At 36.9% G+C, this 10280-nt stretch overlaps 1 long non-coding RNA gene across 1 annotated transcript; it reads right to left on the reverse strand.

Annotated features, from left to right (window-relative positions):
* Positions 1-3484: 3484 nt before the first annotated feature.
* LOC132614610 (uncharacterized) lies at positions 3485-8223 on the reverse strand. Its single transcript, XR_009572361.1, has 7 exons — positions 7939-8223; positions 6764-6821; positions 5923-6016; positions 5167-5251; positions 4649-5081; positions 3714-3856; positions 3485-3631 (listed from the first exon to the last, which is right to left on the reverse strand). It is a non-coding gene; the product is annotated as an uncharacterized LOC132614610 (long non-coding RNA).
* Positions 8224-10280: the final 2057 nt, after the last annotated feature.

A 10280-nucleotide genomic window follows, 5' to 3' on the forward strand; every position in this document is an offset into this window, starting at 1 on the left:
CGGTTCTTCGGGGGCTGCGTTACATGCCCGCAGGTACAGACGCACCTGGAGATACGCCGCCAGTTTAGGGCATCGATTCTGCTATTTTGGAAGAGCTCCTTTAATTCGGAGCAAATACTTATGGTATATATCTTCTGTCATCTGTAGACTCTGTATGTATGGTATTTTGGGGTACCGCGGGGCCCTGTCCCGTCATCTGATTCTGTATGTCTGTAGAGGCATGTAGATAGATATGTGGGTTACGGGTTTCATCTGTTTAAGTAAGTACGAATGATTTTGTGACTCCGTCTGTATGTTAGCCTCATCGGCTTGTCTGTAAATTTCTGTATGTTCAGGTATGTATATGTTCGCGTGCGCCGCATCTGTATCGGTCTGATTCTGTACACATCTGTTTTAAAAATTAAAAAAAAATCAGTATGGTACGAAATTCTGTTAAGTAGGTACGTATGGGTATCCAGTTAGGATACCAGTCGCGGCCCACGGGGCTGGGTCGTGACATTGTCCTAGTAAGTATGTTTAGCAGACTCATGTTCATGTTAGAGGTTTCATAGACTATGCTGTTAGTTATGCCAGATTTTTATATGAGTTGAGTATCCACCTCTGACTCAGTTTTGATATTCTGCATTCAAGATTTAAACAAATGTTTTATTTAATACTATGACTATTCTTGTTTTATAAAGGATCATCTTGTTCTCATGTTATATTCTGCTCATGTATGCCTCATGATGATTCAGCAAGCAATGTGGTTCGCTCGGTCACATGCAGTAAGGCACCGAGTGCTGTGTTTCGCCCAAGCCATGGTTCGGGGTGTGACATGTAGCCCAGTGCATCTATTGTTGTGCTAGTCCAGAGGACAATTAGCCTCCGTGGGATAATAGCCCCGGTGTATCAAACTATTGTTTGCTCGTGCGTTGGCATGTATTGATTATTTGGTTATCCATAGGCTGGCTTGTTGATGATTTCAGATTCATAAGTGAAAGACTTGATGTGGTAAATGGTATATGAGTTAAACTCGTGGTATTCTTTGTTATTGGTTTCTCTCAGATGATTTTGTTTAAGTTTGGTGTTTTACTCTGTTCCTGGATTTTAAACTGTTACATAAGTACTGCTTTACTGAGTTTTACTATCTTATTTTGTTTATTGACGATTTCCCCTCAGACACTCACTGAGTACCCAGTACTCAGGCATATCATTGTTGTTTTTGTTGGTGCCCAGTCCTACCATGTAAGAAAACTATTGTGCTTGCCGTCTGGCCGTCTTGCTTGCTATTTTCCCGCCCTCTACACACTTTATGGTATCAGAGCTAGTCCATCTCTTTCGGAGAGAGGAGCAGTTTAGTAAAAATATGTCTAAGTCTCTGCGTCCCACCCTTGTAAGTCCTTAGCAAAAATAAATATGTCTCCCACTCTGTATAAACCCTTTCTTGCAAATATGACTACCTTTATGAAGTTGATATCCTACCTGATGAAAACAAAGTGTCTCCTACCGACCTACCCCTCATAAACCCATATTCTGCTTTTGCTAAAAAGACATGTTCCCCGTGGTCACAAATCCGTTCCTTGGTCCAACAAAAGCCCAAAAGAGCTAAAGAATATGTTGGTGCCTCAAAACTTGACCAGCACCCTATTCTAGCAACTCAAGCGGAACAATTCATCACTCTGTAGATTCCAGATGATTTTCCTAGACAATGGAAAAATCATGGTTTCACCCATATCCATTTTGGTGTTGTTAGAATTGCATTAACATATCATGGCAAAAAAGGCCAACCAGTTGTGGCTCACCTTTCCCTTCTTGATACCAGATATAATGAGTACCAATATGTGAATTTGGGTACCACAGAAATCACTCTAAATGCTGGGACAGTTTTTGTCACTATATTCCCAAATTTTAACATGTCCCTGTATGATCCATATCTAATGGAGGCTTTAAAACTCCAAGTCCAAATTCTAGGTGCTCCACAAGCTAAAGATGCTATTCAAGCTACTTTACATTACCAAATAGCTTGGCGAGTTCAGAATCATGCTATGGATCTCTCCCTTCCAGATGGAGAAAATGCTTTGCTCTTAAAAGTAGATGCCAACAACGGAACTACCATGTGTACCAAAATCCCAAAATAGCTCTCTAGGGAAGAACTTATCAAAGTCCTTCCAGATACATGGGTAACGAATTATGAAAAGCTGAGATAACCTGTTGAACCTCTCCAATCCTCTGAACCCACTTTTTCCAAAAAACCCGATAAAACAGTTGCTATAATCTTTGACCACTCTCACCTTAAAAAACCTAACAAAACAACCTTTTTCTTTCCAGATGTACCAACCCAGTTATAACCAAGCACACCAAGATGACCATGAAACATTCTCTTACCATCTCCCAAGTATCATGAGTGAACATGACTGGATAAAGCAGTTTGATAATGAAGGTCATGATGTATGGTGGTTCAAATGTCCTTTCACGGGACACTGCCCATGGGATATCCAATGTGACTGCCAAAAATGTCTTGACGATGAAATTTAATGGGATGAACATCATACAAGAAGAGCCAAATCAAAGAAAAAAGGGAGAAACTCTAAAAGAGAGCTCCGAACAAGGTATGAAGAAGGAGATTCATCTATCAGGTCACTGAGCCGTCCAGGAAAATATGAATTCCTTGTTTCGTACAAACCTCAAAACTGGCCACCTCTCCCTAACCAAAATTTATATCACAATCCTTCAAATCCAAATATCCCATAGCCAGAAATACTCATGATGAACCCATCAAGCTCCAGTTACACCCCTGAATTTCCTTCACAACAACCTTTTGAAAAAGATGGTGCAAGCCATGCCCCAAAAATTTCAAGGCAAAATGTTGTGCTGCCCACTTGAAAAAAGCCACCGACAAGTGAAGTAGAAGCAATAATCAATTGGCAATCCGAAAATGCCATTTTCCAAAACAAAGTGTTAACTAGCACTTCCATCAAAAATGTTGCTTACACACAAAACAAAGTGATGAGCAGGGTGGAGACAATTGAGAAAAACGTGGAACAAGCATCTTCACTACAAGAAAACTGGCTATTAACGACGGGAAAATTGGTCCCTGAAAGTCTAAATCCGGTCCCTAAAATTCATTAGCGACCAGAAAAATCTGGTCGGCACCCGTTGTTATAGGCTCTGCCGCTAAAGGTCAATAATGACGGGACATAGCTCCCAGTCCTTAAAACACTTTAGCGACCGGAAATACTCTGGTCCTTAAAGTACATTTAGGGACCATTTTCCTGGTCCTAAACTTATATATAGAATAGCTTCTACTGGTCAAAGAAAGTCTTTAAGAACGAGAAATATGGTCCTTAAAAGTTCTTTTTACCGACCATAAAATTTTGTCCCTGGATGATATATATTCTTTTCCAAGAAACATTATCCAATTTTTAATATATATATATATAAACACAAAATTATCAATAATGTCATGCTTGCATAAATAAGTATATAGAAATCGTAACATCCCACTAGTAACTGTACAACCATGAACTGTTTACAAAACCACTTAACAAGAAAAGTAATTGTCCTAAGCAACCAACAAAAAGATAACCAATTTATCATTTATATCAATTCTTGAAAAGTTGTTGCCTGACATGTAGCTTCAAGTCTTCTGACCCTGTAAAAGGTATAAAACAAATGCTCCTAAGAAATTATAAGATCACATAGTATTTAAAGATAACTTAATACTAATTGCATACCTGAAGAACAACAATGGAAAGGAACACCTGAATACGGTATACTTCCCTCTTCTTCCCAACTTTTTTGGAGCAAGATACTAAATAAGTAAATAAAGTATCATTTATTCCTCCGCTTCATTACTCCTCACTCCCTTACTTCATCACTACACACGTTAAAATCAATTAAAATGCTAAACCACATTTGTCTAATAGCACTGAAACTATGGCCACGAAAGGTAGAAAATTCAGAGATTTGACCAAGTCTCCCCATTTAGTCTTTTTCTGAACATCAGTATGTAACATTAGTAGCATGAATAGGAGAAGCCAAGAAAAACCAAAAACTAAGCTAACTGAAATTCTATTGGCCCATAAAAGATAAGAGTAAGACTAGAAACGATAAAGAAAATGCAGTGAAGTAACTGTCACAACACAGACAATATAAAGTAAAGTGGAAAGACAAAAGAAGGGGAACAATCAAAATACATGAGCAAAATCATGAATATTAAGCTAATATTTCTCCTTGTTCAAATCTGAAAGCCACCGAAAAGTGGTTGAGCATAAAAAATTGCTTAGCTATGGGGTCAAATAAGATAGTCAATAGTGGGGTCTGGGACATTGTTTACTAAGTGCCTACACCCACCATGTTGGAAAACTCAAACTAAACATCTCGTGTCCCAAATTGTGTCTGTAAGACCAATGGAACAGAAATATTGCTACCCCCTTCCTAAAATAAATTTCTTGGAGTGAAAGTGATGTATATTACAAAATTTTGAAGTCATTAACAATTACTGTAGCTCCAGAATCATGCTTTGTTGATTGATCTACAGGAACGGCACATTTAATATCCACAAAAACTCATGTAAATTGAAGGAAAAGAGGAGAAATAACTTTCGTGCGTAGAAGTATGCGAACAACCAATTTGAAACTGTAAAGAAACAAATAGAGATAGAACTTACCTAAGTTGATATGCTTCAAAGCTAATATAAAAGGATAAGTACTAATAAAAGGCTGCCTCCTTGGTAGCCTTCACGCATTACTTAGCAAAATAAGAAGTGTCAATATCCTGCGCCTCTAGGAGAGACTTAGACTCAATAGCCTGAAACCAAATGAAATTAAGATTAATTTCCTTGTTTTCTTTGGCACACATAAATTTGGGATGCTCTTGCAAAAACAAGGTAGTTGGTGCCCATGTTGTGCACGGGCCTATGCCTGAAATTATTGTTTGTATTTTTTATACAACTACAAGATTACAAAAAGAGGTTCAACATCAAGATTATTTTGTACTTGTTTCTATCATTCAATGGATTACAAAAAAGGAATAGTTTCTAAAACTGATGTAAAAGTTGAACCATGTAATACACAATCTAGAGAATGCTTGCCAATGTCTCCCTGAAATAAAGTTAAATAAGGCAATCAGTTGGGTGGTGCAAAGCATTTTAGAGCCAAATAAAGCATTATAGAGCTTCAACTGTACCTCTTACTCCATTGAAAGTACCAAAAGATTCAAGATACTGCTTCATCACGAGCAGACCAAAATATAGAGAATCATGCATTATCATCTGTAAAGAGGATTAAAGCATGCCCTATCAACCAAACTAAATATCACATAAGTTTACTTATTGAAAATTAAAGATAAGAACTTCACCTCCTTATTTGAGGAGTAAGTTTTGAACGTGGTTATCAAAAAAATTATTAAGGAAGTTCTAGATCTAAATACCTTGCTTCACAGCAAGAAAAGACTTATATTCTAATACTATATGCCTAACTTTAAATAATGAAATCAAAGTAAGATGCCTATGTATCAGTCGGATCTTCCAATGCACATAGAAGTCCTAAGGCTATCACATTGATTTTTTTGAGTAAAGAGAGGCTCAAGAAGACTTCTCCACTATACCACTACTTAAGTATTATTCTTGAAAGAAGCCAATTTACACCTACAGGCAGCAATAATCAAAGATGATGTTAGCATAAAACAATAGCTGAAGAGGTCACCCAACCTCCAACATCTTATCCCGAAAACTGACTTTGCAGAGATCTCAAACTTCCATCATACGATAACAAAACCTAATGCTGTACAGGGCAGATTGGTTTTCTAAAAATTTATTTTTTTTTCCAAATAGCCTTTATAAATTTCAGCATAGAAGGAGAAATTTTTACCATCAGCAGCCTTAGAGTACTAACATAATCACTACGGAGTAATAAAATTGCAAACCATAGGATTATAGAATACCTCATGACTCTCATGGTGAGACAAGCTATAAACTGTGCAACCCCAATATTGGTTTACTCCTTGCCTTCCCAACCACCAATATCATACTGACCTCCTACCAAAAATATTTATGCAAAGGTATCATCAATTGTATACTAAAGTAATAAAAATCCAAATTAAATACAATTAACTTGATGAACTCATGGGTACATATTTGTAATAGGCTACAATTTATACATTATTGACAAGTAAATATTTATTGAAAGAAAAGGCAACACAAGGAGTCAAACCTATACAGTACACACACTCAACACCACCAGAAGGCCAAAAAAGATCTGGTAACACCTCCTCATTAGACCAATTCAAAAACCCGCTAAATCATTTAGAGATGAAAGACATGACATTGGGAGTTAAATCATGTTGTACATTTCGAGGATGAAGCCCATGAAACTATTAAAATGACAATTTCTTTCAAAGACCTCTTCCTTAAGGATTTTCAATAACTCTAATGAGGAAATTCTGTAAATCAGAACAGAATATAGATAATAAATTATCAAAGAATAAAAATCATGTACACTCGCTTGCTAGTAAAAGAAAACTGTTAAAGCAAAAAAAGGTATAGAAAGCAGAGATGAGTAGCGTCTTCACTTACAAGATCAATATGATATCAGTTTTATTATATAATATTCTTTTGTATATATATTTTGAATCAGACCCTAATGTTTCGTTGCTTATTAACCCCATTCTCACATCCCAAACTCAGAACCCGACGTCAAATTTAGAAAACACAAAATACATCTAGAGTTACCTGTTAAACTAAAATAAATAGATCAATAAAACAACTCTTGAACTATGCGGTTACCTTAATGGAGCACAACTATATTGGAGCTGAAAGCACATTATCTGAAACCCAATTTCTCCTGTCAAAAACTTGCTTGAGATTCCACAAAGCGAACTAGATTTTAAACCAAGGAGATGAAAATACCACTAAACTGATACGCGGAGCTATTGCTAAAAAGAAAAAATGAACAGAACATACACAATCAGTTAAAATGAACAAAAGAACATATCTAATCTGTGAAATTTTAGTTTCAGTGCAAAGAGATGAATAATTTTGTGAATATTATAAAATTCCATGAAAGAGAATGTTCTAAATAAAAGACTGAAATAGCAAACAAATACAGTAATAGACAAAAGAAGATTAGTTCATTTGTGGCTTACTAATTTTCATCAGCCACTCTATTTTAGAGATTCGAGCACTTGATGTAAGGGTAACAAATGCTTAAACTAACTCGCAAAGCAATTTTGAGGCTAAAACAGTCTTTTATTAACTTCAATGCACTGAAGGGTTCGAAATAACCATCCAACTTTACATCACCAAACAGAGAAGAAAATAAGGATATCTTTCAGAGGAAAACATCAATTACGAGCCAAAACATATGAATCAAAGAAGGTACTCGCCCAAAATCAGTAAGAAAAATAAATTGGACAGGTGTGGTTTTACCTTTCCTAGGAAAAAAGACGGAAATACACTCAGCGAGATATATTCTAACTGAAAGCAGTTTAAATAGGGATAAAGCTCCAAAGCTTACCCTCCAATTCAGATTTTCCCTTTTCCTTTAAAGCATATTAGTTTAAAATCAAGCAAAGTGCACCACCTGCACATATCTGCTAATACAAACTTCATTGCAAATATAAGATACCCGATAGTTAACTCTATTGTAGATGCTACATCAACAATTTGCATCCTCAATTACTTTAATCTCTTTCGAGAGTAAAATGGGATATGATTCATCTCTTGTTCACTCAGCACATCACAAAAGATCGAAGACACCATAACTTTGCAAATTTTCAGCAACCTTGAAAAATGCAATCTTTCCGATATAAAATTATCTTAAAAAGCAATTCTTAAATAACCTAACAATCTCATTGAAGGGTTTCATAATTTTCTCTATACAATTTCGACGCATAGATCGAACAATAAGTAACAGAATAATACAATACAATTAAAAGGAGTTGGATAAGAAGAAGACCGACCTGTTAGAGTAAATTTTAATGAGATGGTTGACGGAAAATGACATAATTTAGCAACCCTAAAGAGAAAACTGAAAACCTAAGATATGGAGAAGAAGAACTTCTTTCAGATTGCATAAAGAAGAAACCCATTTGGGGGAAATAATTATTTAGGTGAAAGATTTTTCTCGTGGGATATCTAAGGCTGAGAAATTAATTTGGGAGAGTGGCGAGCCATTCCTTGAAGATTAAGCTTGATTGAACCGGTAGCAATTATTTTGTAGCTGAATTTGGGGCAACGGCGAGCTAGTCTAGGTTTAGGGATTTTAGAGAGATGAAGTAATTTTTATAATAAGTATTGTTAAAGTTCTTTATTTTTTTTAGTTCCTTTTACTTTTCTAGAGGCAAAAATTAACCCCGGTCTTTTGTCCCGCTCAATTTAGGTTTTTAGGACCAGATTCTCATTAGTTTTGGGACCAGATTTAATCTCATCCCTAGTTTAAGGGACGAAAGTGAAATTTTGCAACCAGAAAAAAAATCTGTCCCTATATGCATATATTTAGGGACCAGATTTTCAACTCGTCCTTAAATGTTGGTCTTTGATGAGCCTTTTTCTCGTAGTGCTTCTCAGCATGCTGGACTGATCAAAGCCCTGGAATTGCGAAGGACAAACATGCAGTATGAGATTTGTCAACTAGGCACTTCCCTTTTCCACTTCTTTAACCAATAACAAAAGGAAATGGCTCACATTAAAGAAAAAATACAACAATTGAGATATGGTCACCTTGAACCGCAAAAAACACAAAGCTGTCTATCAAAACCCACCTTTTTCCCTATGTCCTCACAAACATACTCACCACCAAAGCTTGAACATTCTTTTACTATGTTCCCATCGAAAAAACGAGACCCTGTGTCTTTTACCCAAATACAAAACGATGAACCTGAGTTTGACATTGCAAAAATAGTCTGTGAAAGGAAAGACTCTATGGCGGCCCAAAAGCAGTCCAAATGAAAGAAAGAACTCGGGGAAGGTTCAAAAGAACCCGAGCTGGAAAACTTAATGTTCTCGGCCCAAAAGATTCCTAACCTCTACGTGGCCCAACCCACAAATGATATAGAGGAGGATGATACCCTAGGATCCAGTGACCAAGATTCATATGATACTGATCCTACGAAAGAAAGCGTTGAGGCAAGCGAAGATTCCTCAGTTGACTCTTCAGAAGAAGATAACCCACCAATATTCTTGAATCAACCCAGAGGACCAGAAATCTCTCAAGTAGATGATGATCGTGATGGTATGACATATGAGCCAATTCCAGAAAGAATTCCAGAACCAACAACCACAAAATTCGTTGGGATTGGATTCCATACTTTTAGTCTGGATGATAACAAAGTATCAAAATGGCCCCGAAGGATCCAAGATTTCTTCACTTGGATGGTGACAAAGAATCTTGTCGAATGGGAAAAGTACATGATCCTGTCAGAATTCACTTCAAGGTTCTCCGGAATTCTCAGAGACTGGTGGAATTCACTTAGGACATAAGACAAAAATATGTTTCTCACATCCCAAAACTTTGCTTTCAACATCTGAATACTCCAGGAAGTATTTTGTGAAGATACAGGCCAAAGGCAAGAAAAACTAAGGAGACAGTTCTTCGAAATGAAATGTGTAGCATTTGACAGAGAGGTCATTGATATCCATTTTAAGAAGATGGCTAAAATGTTCTTTGAGTTAGGCGGAGAAGCTAGTCTCAAGCAAGCCTTCGTTTCATCACTTCCAAAGATGTTAGCAAGCCGGACCATGACGATCATTGAGGAGAAGTTCCAATCGATAATGATCCCACAGGTCGGCTACATTAGGCAAGCAATATTTCTAGCGTTGGATGATAGCTGCACAAAGAGATTTGTTTTGAAGCAAATCATACGAAATAATCCAGCCCTTGATAAAGCTTGCCGGGAAGTCTGACCTAATTACTGGGTCAAGCTATTCCTGCCATGTCCCCAGACGAAAAGGAAGATTCAAGCGATTCGAATGGCCAAGGCCTTCAGGAGAAGCATCCCAGTTCAGGAGGCGCACAAAATATTTCTGGAGAAGGAGCCCAGGAAAGTCCCGAAAAAATGATAGATGCTTCATCTGCAACAAGATTGGGCATTATGCAAAATATTATCCCCAATCCAGAAGGTCAATCAAGCTCCTTACTGAAATAAAGGACTACACTGGTATCCATCTAGGTGAAGATGATCTTGAATCTATTCTCTCATTAGAGGACGAACCCATAGAGGAGACCCTCTTTTCCATGAATGTGTACGAAGAATATAGAGATTAATATTGTCAGATTTCAGAACCATAGGGAAAGGCTCAAGAA

Source organism: Lycium barbarum, chromosome 10 (assembly GCF_019175385.1).
Source record: "Lycium barbarum isolate Lr01 chromosome 10, ASM1917538v2, whole genome shotgun sequence".
Lineage (NCBI taxonomy): Eukaryota > Viridiplantae > Streptophyta > Magnoliopsida > Solanales > Solanaceae > Lycium > Lycium barbarum.